This window comes from Aquarana catesbeiana, linkage group LG05, assembly GCF_042186555.1.
Source record: "Aquarana catesbeiana isolate 2022-GZ linkage group LG05, ASM4218655v1, whole genome shotgun sequence".
In the NCBI taxonomy this organism is placed as follows: domain Eukaryota; kingdom Metazoa; phylum Chordata; class Amphibia; order Anura; family Ranidae; genus Aquarana; species Aquarana catesbeiana.
The window spans coordinates 63894991-63918809 of record NC_133328.1 but is presented as its reverse complement, the minus strand read 5'-3'; the positions used below and the strand labels follow the sequence as shown (position 1 = coordinate 63918809).

The 23819-nt window shown below is 40.5% G+C and overlaps 1 protein-coding gene across 3 annotated transcripts in view; it reads left to right on the top strand.

Moving 5' to 3' along the window:
* The window catches only part of MKX (mohawk homeobox), a 179140-nt gene that overhangs the window by 99035 nt on the left and 56286 nt on the right, over positions 1-23819 (top strand). The window lies entirely within an intron of this gene.

Here is a 23819-nt window from a genome sequence, read left to right as displayed (position 1 = left end):
CAGATTGCTTCATCTGTGACAAGCTTATCGGATAGATGTCATCTCCTGTGGATACCTGAATCCGTTCCAGTTTTCCTGCCGACTATCCTAGGATATCTTGTGCCGCTTCAATTCATGCTTGTTGGATCTGGTGTCGCTGACATCCAGATCCACATATTCCGGTAAGAGTACCCATTTTATTTCTTCTTGGTGATATCTGCTGACAACAGTTTATTTGATGTCTTCGATTGCCCACATGAAGATGAATATTATCTGACGGACTCCTTGGTTTCTCCACAAACCTCCTTTTTTGGGACATTAGTTATCTAGACATTCACTTTTTTGTCCTTCTTTACACTAAGTTGTCCTTCATTCGAAGGACTATTTATTGTCATCACCATTACCTTTCTCTCGAGATTTACTCTTCCTTTCATTACACTTGTGTTGTCACTGTATTAGGTTTACGTGTCCAGATCCCTCACATGGTTTTCCACATGTTTTTTATTATAACCTTTTTCAGTATTTTTTCAGATTATGTAGCTGTTTCACACAGCTTTTATTAGCGCTACATTCACATTTACCTTGAGTTCACAAATCTTAGTCACATTTACATGTAGCTGCTCTGTTTTTTTTTATTTTTTCCTTAATAGCGCAGTTTTATCTTTTTACCACATTCTTTAGATGGGTGTTGACACCCATTGACAGACCATGTTTGTTGTTGCGCCTGCATCCACCCCAAGTGCAGCCTCTACAACAGCATCCACCTTTATAGACTGCTTGCACATAGCTCAAAGTTAATGCAGATGCTAAAACAAAGGCAGTTTGCACGCAGAACAGGCGTCAGTGCCTATTTGAATGAAACCCAAAGCTGAAGTATGGGCAAAATCTATTTCTGTATATTTTCACAGAAAAAAATACTGTAAGCTACCTATTATGATGTGTGCCCTCATCTCTGGCTGCTTCAGTATTTGTGAAATCACTTTCTTTTACTCAGACAACAGTCTCCTATTGGCACCAAACATCCAGCGTTGAGGATTGTAGTTCCAGCTGCAGTATTGCTGTGGGTCTCTTGCTTGGCACCTCCTCTATTCAGAAAAAGTCTGGCGACTAGAACAATCTATTTTGTCTATTTAGGGTTTGCCTTATTGCTGACATCTTACCTGTACAGACATCCCAACCTGCAGAAACTCATTTCAGGGGGGTTGCGCTTCGCGCCCGCAAACGCTCACTCCCGCGTGGCAAAATATTTTTTAGATTACTTTTTCAATACTATTTAAGTGCTTCTGGAGAAGGGGGTGGGGTGGGGGGGGGGGGGTGGTATGTGGACGGTGTCAGTAGTTATTTTTATTTTCAATAATTGATTTTTTTTACAGTTTAATTTGTTTTTAATTTTTTTTTCACAATGCTTTTTGGGGGGAGGGGGTTTGGGCAGTGGACAGTGTTGGTAGGGCAGGGGAGAGTGGTGTCAGTAGTTTTTTATATTTATTTTTTTGCACTTTTTTAGAATTTTTTTACAATATTTTTTTTATATTTTTGGGGGTCTTTAAAAAGACCCCTGACATCTCCCCTTTGAGACAAAGGGACTGAGGACACATTCTCCAGTCCCTTTCTCAGCACTAAAGATAATTGAACAGGAGGCACAGTTTACTCTGCTCATTTATCATAGGACACAGGAGCGATTTCACTCACTGTGTCCATTAACTAGTTCCCCCCACAGCCGGCTGGAGAGGAGAGGAGGGGAGCCGGCTGCGGGGGACGAGGGGGGTGGAGAAGGACATGGAGGGGGCCGGAGGAGAACGGGGGGTGGAGAAGGACATGGAGGGGGCCGGAGGAGAATGGGGGTGGAGAGAGCAGCTGGGGATGATCGGTGCGGCTGGAGGGACAGCTGTGAACACCGATCTCCCTGTATAGCTTTTTAGCTGACAGCCGCGGGAGGGAGAGGAGAAGCGGCTGTCAGCTAACAATCGATACAAAAGAAGATCTATGATCACAGCTGTTCCCCGCCGCACCGATCATTCCCGGGAGATCGGGAGGTGCTTGCGGGAGTACGGGAGCCGCTGCACCTCGCGGGAGACTTGAGATGTCTGCCTGTATATTGGGTTATTTTGACTTTTCACTTATGAATGAATATCTGTTTATAGCAATCACTATATCACAGTTTGCTGCACATAGGATATTAGCTCTAAGGCTACTTTCACACTGAAGTGCCACTAAAACAGCGCTAAAGTGCTGGTCCTTTTTGCAGTGCTTTAGTGGTGCTTTTCGGGTGCTAGCGGGCCTTTTTTTTAGGTCACATGATAACAGGACCTTAAAAAAAGAAAAAAGACCAGTTTTGCGGCACTTTCAAAGCGCTTTTTTATTCATTTCAATGGGCAGGGGCGGCTTGGGAGCATTATTTATAGTGATCCCAAGCCGCCCCAAAGATGCTGCTTGTAGGATATTTCCTAAGGTCCTGCAAGCACACCGCCCGAGTGTGAAAGCACACATTGAAGTGTATGGGAGGCAGTTTTCAGGCACTTTACAGGCGCTATGTTTAAAATGCCTGAAAACTGCCTCAGTGTGAAAGGGGTCTAAAGTGGACCTTTCCCAAAACACCCTTAGTTAAAGATGGATCACCAAACTCAATTGCTGTATATCATTTGAACAATAAACCTATTTCTTACACAGTGCTATGACTCCATGTGGTCCCGCTTATGGGATTGATTTATTAAAGGCAAATACACTGTGAACTTTGTAAAGTGCAGTTGCTCCATAGCTTATTAAATGAGGAAGAGCTCGGCTGACAATCTAGTGCAAGCAAAAATGCTGTTTTTTTTTTTTTTTTTACATTTTCCTTGCATGTGATTGGCTATTCTTTGCAAAGTGAAGCTTTACCTCATTTACTTAGCTCTGGAGCAATTGCAATTGTAGTGCACAGTTGTATTTGCCTTTAGTAAATCAGCCCCTATGTGTCCAGCTATTGGGTGGATGTCTGATTAAAAGGCCTTTTCTATACCTGTTGGGTTGGCTGTCCTTTTAATCTAAGCGCTGTACTGTATTTTATACTTGTTGGTGAACTCTTTGAGTATTGAGCTAAACCTTGTTTGTTCTTGTTTTTTTCTCTCTGCCCTGTGAGGCAGCATGTTTCTATGTAAACTCTAGTAAAATACCTTTCATAAATAAAATCTGATCTGAAACAAAAAAAGCCATGCATTCTTTTTACAGAATTCAAGAAGTTCACATGCCTTGTATTCTGTAAAAAGGATGCAAAATGAACGACCTTCTGTGATATTTGTATGGCAGCCAGAACAACAGGTCTCAGTGCCGGATGTTCTGCTCCAACAGACTGCAGACTGAATGAAAGTCAGATAATTAAAAATGATGCAGAAGCCAGAGATGGGGCCATACTTCAGCTTTGAATACTGAGACTATTTTTCTGGGAATTTCATTCCCAGATATGCAGATGATCATTGAAAGAAGCATTAAAAAGTTTGTATTCAGCCTCACAGCAGAGCATGCTGTGATTGGCCAAAGCATGCTGGTCAGGTGCATGCTTTGGCCAATCAGCAGCCATTAATGCACTGCGATCTCGCAGTGCATTGACGGTCTCGCCGTTCATTATGGGGCGTTCCGTGGGCGCTCGAATTTCCTGTAAATGCCCTATAATGTTCGACTCGAACATTGGGCTCATCCCTATGCCAAAGCATAGGAGAGCGCTGTCTGCTGGGTGCTTAAAACTACTTTTATGTATGAGTATATACTAGTAGAAGTTAGTTCAACATTTTTTCATTGTAAGAATGCTTGTTTGTTTGTTTTTTTAATCATTAGTTGGGCCAAATTGATGTTTACTTTTGACCGCATTGATGAGAAAATTTGAAGGAGCAGGATTGAAAATTTTTCTTGAATGTGTGAATTTATAATAGCGTATGTGGTTTTCATTCCGTAAAGTCCATTCATTAGCATAAACATGCCTGTGCCCCTGATGACATCATATTTGACAAAACATGTTGGGTGGAGCCAGAGGTTGTGACATCACGTGCATGTGTGTTCGCTGATGTGGAACTCTGGAAGTTGTAGTCTGATGTACTGAGCTTGATCATGGGGCTTTCTTTTTATTTCCATTTATAAATGTGACTGCTGTAGGACAATGGGAGAGTCACATATTTTTTGGTAAGCCATTGTGTATCACATGGTGAAATGGACACTTTGTGGAAGGACACGTGAGGAGCATATCTAATGTCATTATACATCACTGGCATTGTTTCTAAGGACTTATACTGGTTGTCACTTTATATTATTTCAGAGTTGACAATGTATATATTTTTATGCCATAATATTTTTTTATTTGCACCTCTGAAGTAGTTTTTTGTGCCTAATAAGCATTGTGACATTGTGTATTGAAGTTTATTTTTGTTCATTAACACTTTGTGGGAAGGTAGCACAGCACTTTAGATATATCTAAAGTCTATTCATTCCAAAAGCTACTTTTAAACAACATTCAAATGTTCTGATAATTTTCATACGAATTGTTCCAAGAATTTTTGTTGGAAATTCTACTAGTCTACAGTGCCTTGAAAAAGTATTCATACCCCTTGAAATTTTACACATTTTGTCATGTTACAACCAAAAATGTAAATTTATTTTATTGGGATTTTATGTAATAGACCAACACAAAGTGGTACATAATTGTGAAGTGGAAGCAAAATGATCAATGGTTTTCAATGTTTTTTTACAAATAAATATCTGAGAAGAGTGGCATGCGTTTGTATTAAGTCCCTCTGGGTCTGGGTCAGTACTTTGTAGAACCACCTTTCGCTGCAATTACAGCTACAAGTCTTTTTGGGTATGTCTCTACCAGCTTTGCACATCTAGAGAGTGAAAATTTTCCCCATTTTTCTTTGCAAAATAGCTCAAGCTCTGTCAGATTGGATGAACAGTGTCTGTGAACAGCAATTTTCAAGTCTTGCCACAGATTCTCAATTGGATTTAGTTCTGGACTGTGACTGGGCCATTCTAACACATGAATATGCTTTGTTCTAAACCATTTCATTGTATCTCTGGCTGTATTTTTAGGGTCGTTGTCCTGCTGGAAGATGAACCTTCGCCCCAGTCTTAAGTCTTAAGACTCTAACAGGTTTGCTTATAAGATTGCCCGGTATTTGGTTCCATCCATCTTCCCATCACATCTGACCAGCTTCCCTGTCCCTGCTGAAGAAAAGCATCCTCACATCATGATGCTGCCACCACCATGTTTCATGGTGGGGGTGGTGTGCTCAGGGTGATGTTTGCTTTTAGGTCAAAAAGTTCCATTTTGGTCTCATCTGACCAGAGCAACTTCTTCCACATATTTGCTGTGTCCTCCACATGGCTTCTCGCAAACTGCAATTGGGACTTCCTATGGCTTTCTTTCAACAATGGCTTCCTTCTAGCCACACTTCCATAAAGGCCAGATTTGTGGAGTGCACAGCTAATAGTTGTCCTGTGGACAGATTCTCCCATCTGAGCTGTGGATCTCTGCAGCTCCTTCAGAGTAACCATGGGCCTCTTGGCTGCTTCTCTGATTAATGCTGTCCTTGCCCGGCCTGTTAGTTTAGGTGAACGGCCATGTCTTGGTAGAATTGCAGTTGTGCCATACTCTTTCCATTTTTGGATGATGGATTGAACAGTGCTCCGTGAGATGTTCAAAGCTTGGGATATTTTTCTATAACTTAACTCTGCTTTAAATTTCTCCACAACTTTATCCCTGACCTGTGCCTCTGTGATGCTGTTTTTTTCACTAAGATTCTCTAACAAACCTCTGAGGGCTTCACAGAACAGATGTATTTATACTGAGATTATACTACACACAGGTGGACGCTATTTACTAATTAGGGGACTTCTAAAGACAATTGGTTCCACTAGATTTTAGTTAGGGGTATCAGAGTAAAGGGGGCTGAATACAAATGCATGCCACATTGTTCACATATTTATTTGTAAAAAATTTGGAAAACCATTTTACATTTTCCTTCCACTTCACACTTATGTGACACTTTGTGTTGGTCTATCAAATAAAATCCAAATAAAATACAATTACGTATTTGGTTGTAACAACAATCTGACAGAGCTTGAGCTATTTTGCAAAGAAAAATGGGGAAAATTTTCACTCTCTAGATGTGCAAAGCTGGTAGAGACATCCCCAAAAAGACTTGTAGCTGTAATTGCAGCGAAAGGTGGTTCTACAAAGTACTGACCCAGACCCAGAGGGACTTAATACAAACGCATGCCACTCTTCTCAGATATTTATTTGTAAAAAAACATTGAAAACCATTGATCATTTTGCTTCCACTTCACAATTATGTGCCACTTTGTGTTGGTCTATTACATAAAATCCCAATAAAATAAATTTACATTTTTGGTTGTAACATGACAAAATGTGGAAAATTTTAAGGGGTATGAATACTTTTTCAAGGCACTGTTTTATACCCAGGTTTACTCTCCCCTTACTCTAGCCCGAGTTCGGCTTTGATGAAATCACAATACTCCATAAAAGCAGAACTCCAGACAGATTTTTTTAAAATGAATATTACAAAGTTACCTCTCCTGAGGTTTATTGCATTTCCGGATCCCTATTCTGTCTTTCAAAATCACTACTTTTTTTTTTGCCCTGGATTCTTCAGCTATCGCTGTCTTGCGGTTCTTATAGAGGAAACAAATTCTTGCCAGCAACAGGATCTCTAGAGTGACATCAGCTTTATGCTTAGCTATTTATACAGTATAAAGCATACAAGTATATTTTGAAGCGGGGCAGTTTTTTAGGCTCAGCTATGTATACAAAGTATACAGAAAGGTCACCAGTATATAAGCGTGTGACTGTGTTTTAAGTTTAACTTACTTGCCATCACAAAATCCAAGATGTTAAGCCATCAGAACACGCGGTTACTGGTGAATGTACCTCAATTTCTAAGAAATGTTTGCTCTGGAAGCTTTGAGGATTCTTCTATATAAACCAAGCAGCATATTAAGTAGTGATTTAAGGCAACTTAACCTACTTATTAATATCTAAAACGAACATTTCTTGCAGTTTTACGTTAAGAGTAAAAATATTTATGTACCGAAATAATAATTCAATACAGGCACGCCTAGGTTTTTTTTTTAATAAGCTTAAATCCAGGGAAATACGAGTGGGAACAACTGTATTTTAGTGTCTAATCTTGGCAGATACACATTACATATTCCCATATTCCAGTAGATCACAAACTTCACTTAAGTTGGTTTAAGTGCTATATTGGGCTATATATATATAACAAGCAAAAAAAAAAATTATATATATATATATATATATATATATATATATATATATATATATATATATATATATATATATTATTATTTTTTTTTTTTTCTCTTGTGATTTTAGCTTCTCTAAAGTTTCTACATTTATTTTGGAGGAATTCTGTGTAGGGTGTTCCAAAAAAATCTATATACTTAAATATACCTAAATATATAGTATTTAATTTTCTCGCACTGGGAACAGTAGTGCAGTTTAAAGATGAGTTTACTGATGATGTAAGTGAAACCATTTTGTTTTCTTTTGCTCACCAAAAGAAAATGTTAGATTTTATAATAGTTTCTAGTAGCACAGTTATTGCATACATTTTGGAAGGTTTTGTAGTTCATACTTATCCAGAGTTTACCTAAAATTCTGAGCTATGAATTAAACTATTGAAATGTATTAAGCCGTATGAAATGGAATACTTTATGAAAAATTACTTATTCCTTAAATGAACCTTATTCCACAAGTGAACCTGTGGCCAGGCTATGGGCAGTTAAGTATTTACATATTTTTAAAGGGTAACTCCACTTTCATGGGGAAAAAAGCATACAATTGCTACAAAAGCCATATTGTAATTATGTTATTAAAAATTCAATTTCCTTTTCAATTTTCAGTGCTGTAATCTGAAGTTGGTTTACAGAATGTCTCTAGAAATGTAATTTCCTGTTTGTCTGATTGGCTTGGAGATTTTCCAAGGAAGTCTGCACAAAGATACAAGTCATATTTTAGGCATCTTCTGCAACAAAAATTGTATTTTTGGTGAGATACTCCCAAAGGATTAATCACTTCTAAAGGGATGCCAATACTGCAACTTTCCACATTAGAACACTGCGAGTGCGTCAGCTAATTAATAATGAAAAAAATCACTCCCATTCAGACTCACCTTGCACATTGACATAACCAAACAAACAGCTTTTTCTTCACAACAGAAAGGTAGGAATCTGAAACAGTGTTTGTTAAAATTCTTGCAGTGTACATAGATCACCCAGAGTGAATTGTTTTTTTCTCGTAAAAGTAGGTTAGTGGAAGTGCCAGGAGATTGAGATACATATTGGGTACCACCATCCAAATATATTAAACAGAAATAAATAAAAAGGAGCGACTCTACAACACCAACAATTTGGTTTAAAAATTAGTTTCCAAGAATTTTTTATTACAATATAATATATTAAATCTTTTCTCAATAAAAGTGGAGTTACTCTTTAAAGCTTCACTCAAGATTGGGCAAAAGACAAAAAATTCAGTCTCTGGCATAGTCACCCAAACTCTAGCACTGTCCCCCACTGATTCGCCAATCCAAAAATGGAAAGTAAGTGTGTCATTTGACCTCTTCCTGTGAACCCATAAATTTAAAAATATGGAGAATGTTAATGAGATTATTGTGGCAAATTTGATTAGGTCGGGGAAAGAAGCAGATGAATGTAGACAGCAAATACATTATATTACCAAAAGTATTGGGATGCCTGCCTTTACACACACATGCACTTTAATGGATGAGCGAGTTTGGGGTGGAGGAACTTGACTGGCCTGCACAGAGTCCTGATCTCAACCAGATAGAGTACCTTTGGGATGAATTAGAGTGGAGACTGAGAGCCAGGCCTTCTTGTCCAACATCAGTGCCTGACCACAAATTTTCTTCTGGAAGAATGGTCAAACATTCCCATAGACTCACTCCTAAACCTTGTGGACAGCCTTCCCAGAAGAGTTGAAGCTGTTATAGCTGCTAAGGGTGGGCCAATTCAATATTGAACCCTACGGACTAAGACTGGGATGCCATTAAAGTTCATGTGCGTGTAAAGGCAGGCGTCCCAATACTTCTGGTAATATAGTGTATGTTTTATAAATGGGCAGAATCTTTCCACAGGACTCAGCAGAGAACAATCAGCTTCCAGTGTATGTAAACCCTAACAATGACATTCTCCTATTTGCTTCCTTTTGGTCTGGTAAATATACCTTGCAATGATTTTTTAAAATAATTAATTATTTATTATTTCTGATAGAAATGTTGTGAGCTAAACTTTCTTTTGGCCTCTGCCTCAGCTGGATTCTTATCAGTTACATTGTTACTTGTCTTAGAGTTACAACACTGCTCCTCAATAGACACAGTGCAGTGAGTGAGCGTTGTCACTCTAAGACGAGAAGTGTGTTACTGGCTGGAAATAAAAGAAAAAGAGCCTGGAAATAAAATGGTAAGCTGCAATACATTACATCTTTGATCATGTGTTTAGATATGCTTTACAAACAGAATGTCATGCTGACAGCTCTACCACCATACTTTGATCCTGGTAGGTTCCTTTTAATGTTATGAAAAAAAAATAAAACCTAGTATGGTGTTGGTTGTCCAACTATAACTAAAAATAAGAGACAGGCACACTAGAATTCTAGTCAGTGAACAAAATCAATTTGTGACGGTACTTGTAACTTTATACCGTGATTGTTCATGGTAGGGTTGACTGTAAACATGTCCAACTTGACTGCATGGTGGGCCAGCTTGGCTCAGAAGCCAGGCTTCAGGAAATGTGAAAATCTACCAAGTCCTATCTGTTCCACAGGACACAATAAAACTAAACATAAAAGCCCTTGTGTTAGATGTGTTGCCATTACTCTGGACCGTTACCTTCAATTAACCTGTTTATTGAACGGCCTTGACTAATGGCTTTACAATTCCTAAAATGTATATTTCTAAGTGTAGGAATTTCTTGTATTTATGGGTCCTGCAAACATTAGAAAGCAACCAGGAGTGTGAGAAGAACATCGCAAGCACGTATAAATCTTACAACAATGTTCTTGACAGAGGTACATTAGCAAATCCATCCCCACCTGTTGCAAACCATTGAAAGGCACAATGGGCGGAATTAATTCAGAATGGTTAAATGAAAACATAGATTCTGGGAAGGTGCCGTGTTCCAGACTGAGATTGTCTTTGGCACGCCAGTGAGGGTGGAATGGATGGTGTGGTTTGGAAGTGAGTGCAGAAGTGGATGTGCTGTATTTGGATTTGCGAGTGTGACTAAAACAAAAAAAAGGATCAAATGGATCCAGTAATGGGTGGGAACAGAACAGAGCCTGAAATGAGGTCAGCTAAAACAAATACAGCTATAGAAGGTAAAGTGTATTTGTATTCCATGAAAGCATCTTGTACTGGGATGATTTTGAACGTAATGGTTACACAAAAGCTTTATTCAATGGGGGAAGCAAAGATTAAAGCGTATCTAAAGTCAAAAATAAAACTGTAATATATTGCAGCTTACCAGTCTTTAGATGTGGTGGATGCGTTTGTTTCCTTATTTTCACCTAATTATCCTGCCAGCAACAGTTCCTGTCCTAGAATGACAGCACGCAGTCACTGTACTATATCTATGGAGGAGCAGTGTTGCCATCCTAGGGCGATAAGTGTGTTCAGAGAACAAAACACCTGCTTTTTACTCATCTCCATAAAATAAGTGGGAGATGTTCTGTAGTTCACTGAAAGGCAGGGCTGATAACATGGTCACTACAGGGAGGTAAAAGTTCATTGGGTTTCTGGCAGGTTTTATTTTACCCTTGTGGAATATCTATTACAAAACACACACATGAACTTTAATATTGATTTATAAACTCTTCTTATTCATAGCAATTACTTAGTGATCACACTGATTGGCCAATGCAGCAATCACAAGGCACAGAGCCACTCTGATTGGCTTAGTGCCTTTGCTTATGACCTGTGCTGTCTAAAGACAGTAGCATGAGAACCTTACATTTAAAGTAAGTGCAGATTTTCTATGCTATAGGTAACATCTAAAAATGTTTACCATTGCATGACTCCAGACAAACTCATAGACCCTTGACCGGGTTCGAACAACTGTGCACCCTTTCTGAGACTCCACGACACACCTTATCACTGATATATAAATTAATTATAGACCATACCCACGAAGCTCTACCTAGCTATACTACTAAATGGTCAGTGGAGGTCGGGAAAGACATAACTGAGGCGGAGTGGGGGAAAGCCTTCCTCTTCACGAACAAAACTTCCGTATCAAGCTATACACAAGAGAAAAATTATAAATTGTTGTCGAGGTGGTATCGGGTCCCAACTACTCTCAGGATCATGTTCCCATCCAACTCAGACAGATGCTGGAGATGCAACACAATGAAAGGTACTTATATACACATCTGGTGGGAGTGTGATGTTCTTCTCCAATTCTGGATTCAAATTTTTCAGATTTACTCAGACATTTATGACAAGCCACTGCTACCATCACCCTCTATTGCCCTCCTATCCATCCTTCCAGGGACAATCAAATCACAAAAAAACGGCCTTCTGAAATTTTTTGTTAGTGCAGGTAGACAACTCATACCCAGATATTGGAAAACCACTACGCCCCCCTCCCTAATTGAGTGGGTAAGGGAGGTAAACAATTACATGCTAATGGAAGAAATGCAGGCCAAAGCTCTAGACAAGTATGCTAAGTTCTCTTTTGTCTGGAGTATCTGGAGGCGTTACTCTACCTCAGACAAACTCAAACAAAGACTCTCGGCTAAGAACTCCACTTAGGAGCTGAAAAAGCCATATCCATTATACCTCTCATTTGAAGTGAAGACCTCATATGTGGACTGAAGCTCGCTGTCTCACTACCCCCTCCCCCTCCTCCCCTTCTATTATTTTTCTATTCTACACTTATTTCGCCTTCATCCATTCTGTTTTTCCTTTCTCTCCTTTTTTATGTCTCCGATATATCTCTCTAGATGCAATATAATTATAGGATCTTCTATGCAAATAGAGATCTAAAAATTTGTTACTAACCACACTTTTGAAAACTTATGTATACGTTGGTTATCCCAGACTCCCTGTGTCCAGGGGTGCAGCAGGCTCCCAAAGGGGCACCCCCACACAGGGTAGTTAATGCTTATCTATCAACAAACACCCGTTATACGGGTTTAACGTAACAATTTATTTATAATAACCCTCGCACTTGTATACGATTGCACTATTTCAACATTTAAAAGAAATATTTGTTTATTAGGAGACTATATGTCAGGTAACTGGCACTGTTTACACTCCTTCATTCTGTTTTTTTTTTCTTGTTTTTATACGTTTATATACTTGTGAAAACATCAATAAAAACTTATTGAACCATAAAAATGTTTACCATGCCTAAGCCTTACTATGAAAAATGTACCATTTCTCCTGAAAAATATCAGTGCGCTTCTTAGTAGGTAAGTGTGCCTAAGCATTCCTGTTCTGTAGCCTCAGGACACAGTAGTAGGATATCTTGGGTGGCCTGAGAATAACATGGAGGAGCTAAAGTCCAGAATGGGGATGAGGGAAGACTGTATTGACTCCCAGAGTGAATAATGTTTCCTAAAAATGTTTATGCCCAGAAATATTTCTCTCCTTTGCCATTGATATGTTTGTAACAGTACTAAGGATGACTTTTATTAATTACTACAGCCTGATCTCATTTGGTTTGGAATCCCCTGTCTTATGCATCTCTCTCTTCAGAAATTCTATAGAAGATTCCTTTATCCACTTGTTTTGATTGCATAGCCAATGATTGGTACTCTATTTCGATTTAGAACTTAGTATAAAAGACTTACATTTTGTCAAGCATTCTGCATTGTTTGGGGAAGAGTTGGACTATCAGAAAACCTTTTATATAGTATATTGTAATATATCATATATAACAGGCTATATACAGTATATATATTGTCCCTAAAATGAACCAGACAAGTTTGGCCTTACTTATAAAAGATTTACTGTATGTTCTTATTATGAAAAAATTCTGATGCTAGCCATACACAGCTTGAATTTTGATTGATTCCTGCTGAAATGCCCAAAATTTTAGCCAGGTGGAAAACTGTTGGTTGAACAATGACAGCATCCTGTCACTGCAGGTCACTTTTTGGACATTCAGACGTATGTGGGTGTACATAAAGCCGGACATAGATGGATCAATTTTCTTTCCTGCAACCATGGGCTACAGGAAGGAAAACCGCTCAATTCCCCCGTAAGTGTTGATTGTGGAATCCCCCCGCAGAGACATTGTGTTCTCCCAGTGAGGGGGGGGTTTAGCCGTCACTACCAAGAGAATATAGTGATTTTTGCTAGCGGCTATAATAGGCTGGTCCCCACTGAACTGGCCAAGATTCGATGGAAGAATCTACTTGATCCTCTGGTTCAGCTGGCATATGTTTAGTAGTTAAATAAGTTGGTCTTTAACACTACATTGATTTATATGTGCTGCCCATTTCTTTTTTTTTTTTTTAGTTTTTTTTTTTTTTTAGAAATATCAAATGTGACACAAGTACTTTTTAAGAGTACAGTAAAAAGAACAAATGTAGAGGCATTGATTTGTAAAATGGGTTGTAATAGACTGATCTCTAGTCTCATTTAATGTTTCTCCAGTCAATGACTGTCTGTTGAAAAATGTTTCCAGTCTCCAATAACTTCTAAAGCATGTTCACAGTCTCTGAATATCTCCTGCAACATATCTGCAGTCTCTGACCATCTCTTGTAACATGCCTGTAGTCAGTTCCTATTGTATGTCAACAGTCTCTGATATCTTTTTAACATTCACTGAATATTATGTACATCCCATTGGTGATGTCAGAGGCTGCACCTGAGGCTCTCTATATCAAGAAAGTTGACCACCACGCACTTCATGCTTTGGGATCGTGATAAGAGCTTTTTTTTTTTTATAATCTGTTATTGCTAGATTGGGTGATACACTGATGTAACAAATGCAAGAAAAGGATGACTAAGCATACAGTAGGTGACCGCGATATTGTGTCAATCTTGCCGCTTTTATCGGCAATATTTGACACCTGCGAGCCCCGTCGCGGGAGCCAGTGCCGAGATGGCTCGCTGATCGAGAAAGGAAAACTCTTTTTTCCTTTCGTGATGAGCGACAGGCAGTGCTGACAGCTGTCTGGTATGAATCATGAGGGGAACGCCGCGCCAAATGTTAAATGAAAAAAACGGCGTGGGTTGCCCCCCAGGAGCATACCAGGCCCTTAGGTCTGGTATGGATTGTAAGGGGAACCCCCTACGCTGAAAAGTCAGTGTGGGGTTCCCCCCCAAAATCCATACCAGCTCCTTATCCGAGCACGTAGCCCGGCTGGTCAGGAAAGGGGGTGGGGACGAGCGAGTGCCCCCCCCTACTGAACCGTACCAGGCCGCATGCCCTCAACATGGGGGGTTAGTGCTTTTGGGAGGGGGGCACCCTGCGGGCCCCCCCACCCTGAAGCACCTTGTCCCCCATGTTGATGAGGACAAGGGCCTCTTCCCGACAACCCTGGCCGTTGGTTGTCGGGGTCTGCGGGCGGAGGGCTTATCGGAATCCGGGAGCCCCCTTTAATAAGGGGGCCCCCAGATCCCGGCCCCCCCACCCTATGTGAATGAGTATGGGGTACATGGTACCCCTACCCATTCACCTAGGGAAAAAAGTGTCAATAAAAAAAAAACACACTACACAGGTTTTAAAAGTAATTTAGTAGGCAGCTCCGGGGGTCTTCTTCCGACTTCGGGGTCTTCTTCCGGTGTTCGGCTTCTTCTCCCGGGCCCCTCCGCTATCTTCTTCCAGCTCTCTTGCTAACGGGGGCCCGGTCTGCTGCCGCTGTCTTGTCGCCGCTGTCTTGTCGCTTCTTCTCTTCTCTTCTTTTCTTCCGATGTTGACACAATGCTCTCTCCTGCTGGAATGCTGTGTGCGAGCTGCGCAGCCATTTATATAGGCGGTGACCCCCCCTTGTGACGTCACAGTCCCAGCATGCGCAGGGACTCTGGGGTCACGCCCCCTTATGACATCAGAATCCCTGCGCATGCTGGTACTGTGACGTCACAAGGGGGCAGGGTCACCGCCTATATAAATGGCTGCGCAGCTCGCACACAGCATTCCAGCAGGAGAGAGCGTTGTGTCAACATCGGAAGAAGAGAAAAGAAGAGAAGAAGTGACAAGAAAGTGGCAACAAGACAGAGGCAGCAGACCGGGCCCCCGCTAGCAAGAGAGCTGGAAGAAGATAGAGGTGGAGTCCGGCAGAAGATACCAGAGAAGAACCGGACAGCGGCAGCAGACCGGGCCCCCGCTAGCAAAAGAGTTGGAAGAAGATAGCGGAGGGGCCCGGGAGAAGAAGCCAAACACCGGGAGAAGATGGAAGAAGACCCCGAAGTTGGAAGAAGACCCCCGAAGTCAGAAGAAGACCCCTGGAGCTGCCTAATAAATTACTTTTAAAACCTGTGTAGTGTGTTTTTTTTTATTGACACTTTTTTAACTAGGTGAATGGGTAGGGGTACCATGTACCCCATACTCATTCACATAGGGTGGGGGGCTGGGATCTGGGGGCCCCCTTATTAAAGGGGCTCCCAGATTCCGATAAGCCCTCCGCCCGCAGACCCCGACAACCAACGGCCAGGGTTATTGGGAAGAGGCCCTTGTCCTCATCAACATGGGGACAAGGTGCTTTGGGGTGGGGGGGCCCGCAGGGCGCCCCCCTCCCCAAAGCACTTACTCCCCCATGTTGAGGGCATGCGGCCTGGTATGGTTCAGGAGAGGGGGCGCTCGCTCGTCCCCACCCCCTTTCCTGACCGGCCGGGCTACGTGCTCAGATAAGGGGCTGGTATGGATTTTGGGGGGACCCCCACGCAGATTTTTCGGCGTAGGGGGTTCCCCTTACAATCTATACCAGACCTAAGGGCCTGGTATGCTCCTGGGGGGGAACCCACGCCGTTTTTTTCATTTAAAATTTGGCGCGGCGTTCCCCCTCATGATTCATACCAGACAGCTGTCAGCACTGCCTGTTGCTCATCACGAAAGGAAAAAACAGTTTTCCTTTCCCGATCAGCGAGCCAGCACGACATGCACAGTACCTTGTCGCCGAGAACCAGCGTGATGGGATCGCGCTGGAAACACAATCTCGCGGTCAGGTACTGTATACCGGTATATAATTTACCTACATCCCTAATTCCTTAAAGACTAATAAATTATAACTGAAGTTCTTTTTTAGCTTGATGTTTGAGCTAATAAGAATGTTATCTTGTGACACTTAATGCCTGGTAGAAGTGGATACACAAACCTGACTCTAGTGTAATTGCTCACAGCTAGCAGTGTAAGAATGGAACAATGTGGAAACATCTTTGTCCCGTCTTTGAATTTGTTTGAAATCTGTTTTGAATGTAAAGTAGGAGAGCTCATTGAGGGTGGAATGCTGAACTCTCATTATTGTGGTTGGATGTTTCTGTTCCCTGTCTGCTATCCCTTGCTTGCCCTTTCCTCAACAGAATACTTGTTCTGATTAATTTCAATGGCTATTGTGAAATCCTACTTGGATACACATTAACCCCTAGGCGCGTCCTGGTGGTGCATTGTTATTTGGCATGTTTGGTGTTTTTTATTCAGTTACACTGGTTAAAAAGGCTTATTACAATGATCTTATTTTGTCATAAATCGAATTATATGCCTGGAGGCTGGGAATAATTTGCTAGTATATTTCATTGTTTACCAGGGGATTGCGCATGTGGTGTGTGGAATTTTCACTGGTCTAAGATCTTTATTTCGTGTAGCTTTGGGTCCAGCAGGATCCATACATAAAGGATAACTATACGTACCAACATTTTCATCCCAGCTGCCCTCACTCACCCTCCCCATGCAATTTCAAGCTCCCACTGCAGATTTCAGATGAGTGGGTTACTTTGATTAAAGGTCCACAGTCTACAGGTCTACAGGTCAGGCAGCGCTTCTGTCCTCCTCCAAGCTGGCCAGCCGTTTGGTACTAGGCATTCACATATTTTGCGCTACAGGTCCTAATGGAGAAGCTCCTGCAAACTTGCAACTAACTTCTCCAATAAGGTCCGAAGTCTTTAGTTTGGGATATAAATTGCATGGGGAGGAAGAGGGAGGGCAGCTGGCATGAAAATGTTTGTATGTATAGTAAATATAATTTTTTCTATATGTACCTTATATAATAAATGTATAAAAATAGATGTATGACACTTACGCTGTACAAAACACTCTTGTGTTGGAAAGCTATTTACCCATATGCATTGGCTCTGTTTTTTTCTGCACGAAAGTTTAATGTTATAATGCCTTTTACCAAACAAATATAACAGGGATCAGAATGGTCAGAGCGATAGAGGAGGAGGGTCATTTGGCTGTAGGACCCCGTTTAAAATGTCCAAATCTAAATCCACTATCAGAATTGTAATATATTGCAATTAACCAGTTCTTAGATGATGTAGCTGTATTCATTTTTGTTTTTCTAAGGGTCATTTCCCTATCTTTATTAAGTGATCTTGTTAGTAACACACTTCATCTCCTAGGGCAGGGGTCTCCAAACTATGGCTTTCCAGTTGTTCAGGAACTACAATTCCCATCATGCCTAGTCATATCTTTGAATGTCAGAGTTTTACAATGGCTCATGGGACATGTAGTTCCGCAACAGCTGGAGGGCCATATTTTGAAGATCCCTGTCCTAGGGTGACAACTCCTATTCCCTGCACTGTATCTATAGAGGAGAAGCCTTGCCACCATAAGGCTGCATAGTCCTGGCTTGGGCTTCAGAACACCCTTCTCCTCTCCTGATCTCAATAACTTATGAGGTACATTTTCTGTACTTCACACACGTGATCTGGGAAAAACTGAAAACACTGCTTAAAGCTGAATTCCAGGAATGCAGCTCCTTTGTAGAAAATGAAGGCACATTATGAGATAAGTCCAGCGAAGTGCATGACAACTCCTGGGTTTAGCTTTATTATTTAGATCTGAAAGCTTAATAGTACTCCCGGAAGACAGCTATCATCCTGTTCTGTAGTTCCAGGAGAGCAACACTACGCAACAACATGCCCACTATGCCTGCCCCTCCCCTCCTCCTGCCAATTCACAGAAGCCTTTGCTTTATGTGAACTCATTAAAAAAATGCAAAAGCTTCTCTGAATGGGCAACAGAGGGGAGGGGTGGGCATAGATGCTCTGTGTGCCTTTCTCCACTCTTATAGTCCCGAATGTCTGGAGTATAATTCCTGTCAGAGCAATACATTTGTCAGATCTAATAACAGAGCTAAGCCCAGGAGAACTCATACTGTGCCTTCACATTTTACAAAGTGGCTGAATTCCTGGAATTCAGCTTCAAGTTTTCAGTGCAGCAGAGGCAGAAACATATCAGCTTGCAAGATTACTGACAGGATAAACATATTTGTTTGCACATTTCTGTTCAAACAGATATGATCGAATACTTTCAAATATATGTTCAATAAGCTAAAAGGGAGCAAAAAGGTGATGTTCTTTGTTGGGGTTTACATATAGTACACTTTATTAGAAATATGAATAGTGAAAATGGTGTAGAAATGCAATTTTTCCTTATAGAGCAGGTACTTTGGTTCCACCATGGACCTGTATATAATAATATAAAAATTAGAAATAATAAAACAGAAATATGAACATGTTAAGAAATGATCAAAGATAAAGAAAAAGGGTATATAACAGCAAGGTTACAATATAATAATATTAATAAAAATAGAATAATAATTAATTCAGACATTTGGTAATGTACTCAAAGAGCAAGTGTAACAAACTATTTGTGTGTTCTGTACATGTCAATAAACATCTGCATTTGGTCTTTGCAGAGCTATCCCAGTAATTTAGACTTCTGCAAAATCCAACTAATAGTCTCAAAATTTGGTCCAGTGCCAGTTTGCACAAGACAGCTGTGCTTCATCGACTGTTCTTGCGGTACCCACCAGCAATTATTGTTGTAACCTTTTTGGTAGGTTATGAAAACTCTCTGTGGTGTTAGATTTCCTATTCCACCGTGTTTTCTTTATTTTTGCATTTCAGGTAACTGTATTAATTATGAATTTTCTGAAACGACAGCCATAAATCTTTTCGCGTGGCTTGCTTTCAAGATGTCATTTAAATGGCCTCATTATGCCAAACCCAAGACACTTAACCTCCTAACGAGACATTTTAACAGGTCATTTTGTCCCCTTCTGATGGGGTTGTAACCTTGGGTCGTTTCAACTGTGCAAAAGTTGAAGAAATGAAAACAGAACCGTCTGTCGTAAAACATGCTTTGCCGGGTTAAAATAATTGTCTTTGAAGGCGTCGCTACATACGACTCTTAGATTTTTACAGTTTGAAAGCCTACAGTCTCGACCAAAGAAAAACTTTGAATAGTTATGGGTGAGGGCCTCTGGCTCAATCACCCACTGGCTTCTTTTATTTCTCAGAGGTTGAAACAGCGAGGTCTCCGTACTTAAAAAAATATTCTGTAATATCAGGGCAAAAATTTTCTCTTTTGAGAGCATTCCCTTACTAGCACCCACCCTGCACTCCAGTGCTTCTTTATTAATCCATGATCCATAATAGTGCTGAGTCTAAACCATGTGTAGGCTCCATGTTGGGCAGTAACAGAACTTACACATGGTTTAGGCCTGGCAATTGGTTGCTCAGGCCAAAGCCAAAGCCATTCTAGAAAAGTTTCTCCAAACCTGAAAATACTGTATGTCCCATCAGAGGAATAAAGTGGATGGGGCTCATTGCAAAGTTATTGGTTTGGGGGTTCCCATATTGGAGAACCCATGACTTCAAAGTAATTTTAAATATTTTTAAACCTACAGCTTTCATTAAAACTAGCCCAATGGACAACTCACATTTAGTAAAAACAATCAGGCTCCTCAGTATAAAACTTGTTGTGTTTCATGAACGTCTTCCTGCCGCAATGCACTGGCTGAATGAATCTTCACTTCCGGAATCAGGCCTGTACACACCAGAAGCGGAGGTAACATAACAATGGCAGCTCTTCCTGTATGTCTTCTGGCTTGACAAAGCAGTGAACATACTCCGAAACATGTAGACACACCCTGCCATCATGACCTCACCTTCACTTCTGGAGCATTCCAGTGTGGTCCTGGAAGTGAAGACGCCATTGAGCCAGTGCATTCAAAATAAAGTGCGGACTAAGCAGGAGGACGTTCATTAAACACAGCAGTTTTTATATTGTAGAGCCTGACTGTTTTTACTAAATGTGAATTGCCCATTATGGTACTTTTAATAAAATGAATCCATACTGCATATAGAGGCGCTTTGCTTTCTCCTTTTGTCTTTTTGAACAGAGTCTGCTTATACTCATGGAAAGCTTGTCTTGGGACTTTGCTCACTCTTACCAAAAAATTTAGTGGACCTTTATAACACACTTTTTCCCTAAGGGGCCAATACACCTGAGTGCACCTACATATGTATTATTCATTAAAATACCTCGTAATCTGACTATGAAGGTCCTTGTTCAGATACTTGCTCTTATAGAGTTACAACACCATGTGTGCCTATCTCCCAGTTCTCCTGCATTGTCAGCCTGTCACACTCATGAGGGCCTGAATCTATGGGAATCCAAAGCAGGTCAATTGCAGGTGAGAAGGTCAACTGTAGGTTAAATACTATTGACAAAATGGTCAATCAGTTCTGAATGATCTAAGAAGAGTCCCAAATTTTAAACGGATGCCATTGACACAAGCCCATAGCTTGTCAACAAAGTCCATAATGCAGGCACGGTCTACTTTTGTCATCATTTGTCATCAACCCTCCCTGGGAAATGTCACGCATACATTACTAGTTCCCATGTTGACAGAATCTTGCTGCAAACAGGCTGTAAGCGATCAGCAGTACTTGCATGCAACCAGGATAAAACAAAGGTGAAAACAAGTATTTCAATAACAAAAAATTTCTGTTTTTAATTCCCAGTGCTGTAGCAAAATAAATATCATTCCGTTATAATTTACATTTACTACAATTCAAGTAAGGCAGTGGAAATTTGGTTCACTATAAAGAAGTGTTGAGATGTAACATTCTCTTATTTGGACGCAAAAGTAAAAAGGACCTATTGAGATCTGAGCAATGGCTCCATATTGACCGCACCAAAGAATTATGGGAAAAATACAGAGGTAGCTGATCTTTTTTGTTCTTTATGGTTTAGCAGTATCTTTTTTTTTTTAAAGTAATCACGACTCTTTTTAATTGTTCCTTTCCTGGAATGATTGCTGATATATGCAAGTGACATTGAAGGGCTGTAGTGCTGCTATAGGACCAGTCCCCACAGTATTGGTTGGTATGTACGGTGTCTTTTTATTACAATTCCCCACTTGTCATAAAAAAAAAAAGTGTCTGTTGTGCACCTGATTAGCTTACTTGCCTAGAAAATATCCTCAGAACCAATGACAGAAGGCCCAAAGCAACATTCCCTAAAGGGAGCATACAGTCCATGAATCCAAAAGGTCAACACCCAGTTTGAATCTACTGTAATTGTGATCCACCACATATCAGGTAAAAGACATTCAAGTTAAGCATGGTGTGTTTTGGCAAACTCTGTCCTTAAAGGATAAGTTCACCTTTCATAACATGTTACATGTTACACCCATGTTCAGGGTATACCATGTAACATGTTATGAATGCAAAGGCCCCCAAACCTCCCCGCTCCTCCGCTGTGCCAGCTAGCGGAGGTTCTTCACCACCCGCTAGCTGCCAAAAAATTTTTTAAACGTGGCCCTGCGTGGCTCCACCCACTGGGCCACGTCATTCATTCACCGCGCTCTTTAAAAGGAAAACTTCAAGGTCCAGCAACCTTTGCGGCTTTTGTATTGTATTTTTCAGTGAACTACCATGGTGCTGTGAGCACTGTGGTAGTTCATTCATTCTTCCTGTCAGCATGTATCAAGGAAGGCATGTATCAAGTAAGGAAGCAGATACACTGACAGATCTGCAGGAAACCTGCGTGGCATCAGTGATCTGCTGATTGCTGGTGCAATGCTTTCCAGGCACCTGCAACAAAAAATACTAAATGCACATTTTTTTACCTGAAAAAAAATGTGCATTTCTTATTTTTTCTGAAAAAGTTAACTTATCCTTTAATTATTGCTATGACTAGGCCAGGATTGGCTGAAATACATCAGTGGACTGAATTGTGTGTTGTTTTTTTGGATTTAAAGAGTGAGCGTAAAGATTATTATTTTATGTCATGCTTGTTTTTTAGTTCCAGTCTAGCACTAACAATTATTTTTAAGGGACTTACCTCTCTTGTACTCACCACTAACAAAACTGTTATATGCACTTACAATGGACAAACCAACATTTACAGCATATTTTATGGCTGCTGGCTGGTAAGTGCAGACATTTAAATACACGAATCTTGTCTGCTCCACGCTGTTAGTGTCTGTCTATTATACAGTCCATTTAATGTGCTCTGCTTTATTACAGTCCGCTGTGATCCTCAAATTCCACCGTGCAATATTTGATCTCTCCCACCTCATTATACAGGGTATTCACATACAAAAGATCTGACGTTTTGAGTACAGACCAGAACGCGACAAAACTGGAGATTTAAATGTGTAGGAAGCACTTCTGCGTGATATACGGTCCGCTACGGACATTTAACTTATTACGACACTCCATTGAACTAATTTTTTTTTCTGGTTAAACATGGCAGATCTCAGCCTGGAATAACTAAATATAATTTCATTTTAGTAAAAATGTTCTATAGTTATGATAATAGTGGAACTTGGAAGCTAAACAGCTAATAAATAGCCTACTCCACAAACGTGACTGGAAAGTATAGACTGTTTAATGTGTGCTTTAGAATGTGCCGGGACTTGCGAGACCTTTTTTTTTCTTTGTCTTTTCCAGTGGAAAACTAACATTTTTTTTTTTTTGTTAGCAGAGCCCTTGTGGGAATTTCCTCTTCTTTCTAAAGAAAAAAAGAGTGAAATAATTCCATTTGGTGTGCCAAGAATTTTTTGTCTTTTTTCTTCCGTACAAACCAAATTATCGATTAATGGGGCATTTTGCAGCAAATTCAGCAGAGGTGTTTTTCTACCCTCCAGCTAGAGGTTATATCAATAATTATCCCGCTGGATGCAGGAGAACAGTAGATGAATAACAGCTGTGTTGTACATGAATGACACAAGACCAAATAATGACACTTTTTAACTCCTGCTTTCTAGAACGCAGACCACAATTTAGTAACAGAGCCATGATATGTGTTGCACTCATGGCGGCCAACCAGAAATCAGCATTCTTGTTCAATTAAAGAAACTAGCATAGATTTTAGGTTGATTCTGTTTTTTAATTCAGAGCAGTGTTTAAAAAATTATTCTTGCACTTGCTAACCAGTTCCAATATTTGCATGTGTAAGCCCTGAAATTTTCATTGAGATACACAGGGCATGCGCCATACGCCCATCCATCTACTTCTACTGCCGCTCTCCTCTGCCTTTTTGCCGGCAAAAAAAAAGTTGTCAAATTACAGCTACAGCTACCATTTCAGAAATTCAAACGTGTCACCAAGTTTACTCTCTGTTTGTTAGCTCGAACCATGGCAAGATCCTTCATTCCAAGGAATCAAACTTTGTCTTTGCCAGATCTATGTGGTAGCCCATTCTTGAACTGAACAGTGTGTGAAAGTATGCCCATTTGTCGTATACAGTACATCAGAGATTTGCAATTAGCGGACCTCCAGCTGTTGCAATTAGCGGACCTCCAACTCCCATCATGCCTCTGCCTCTGGGTGTTATGCTTGTGGCTGTCAGAGTCT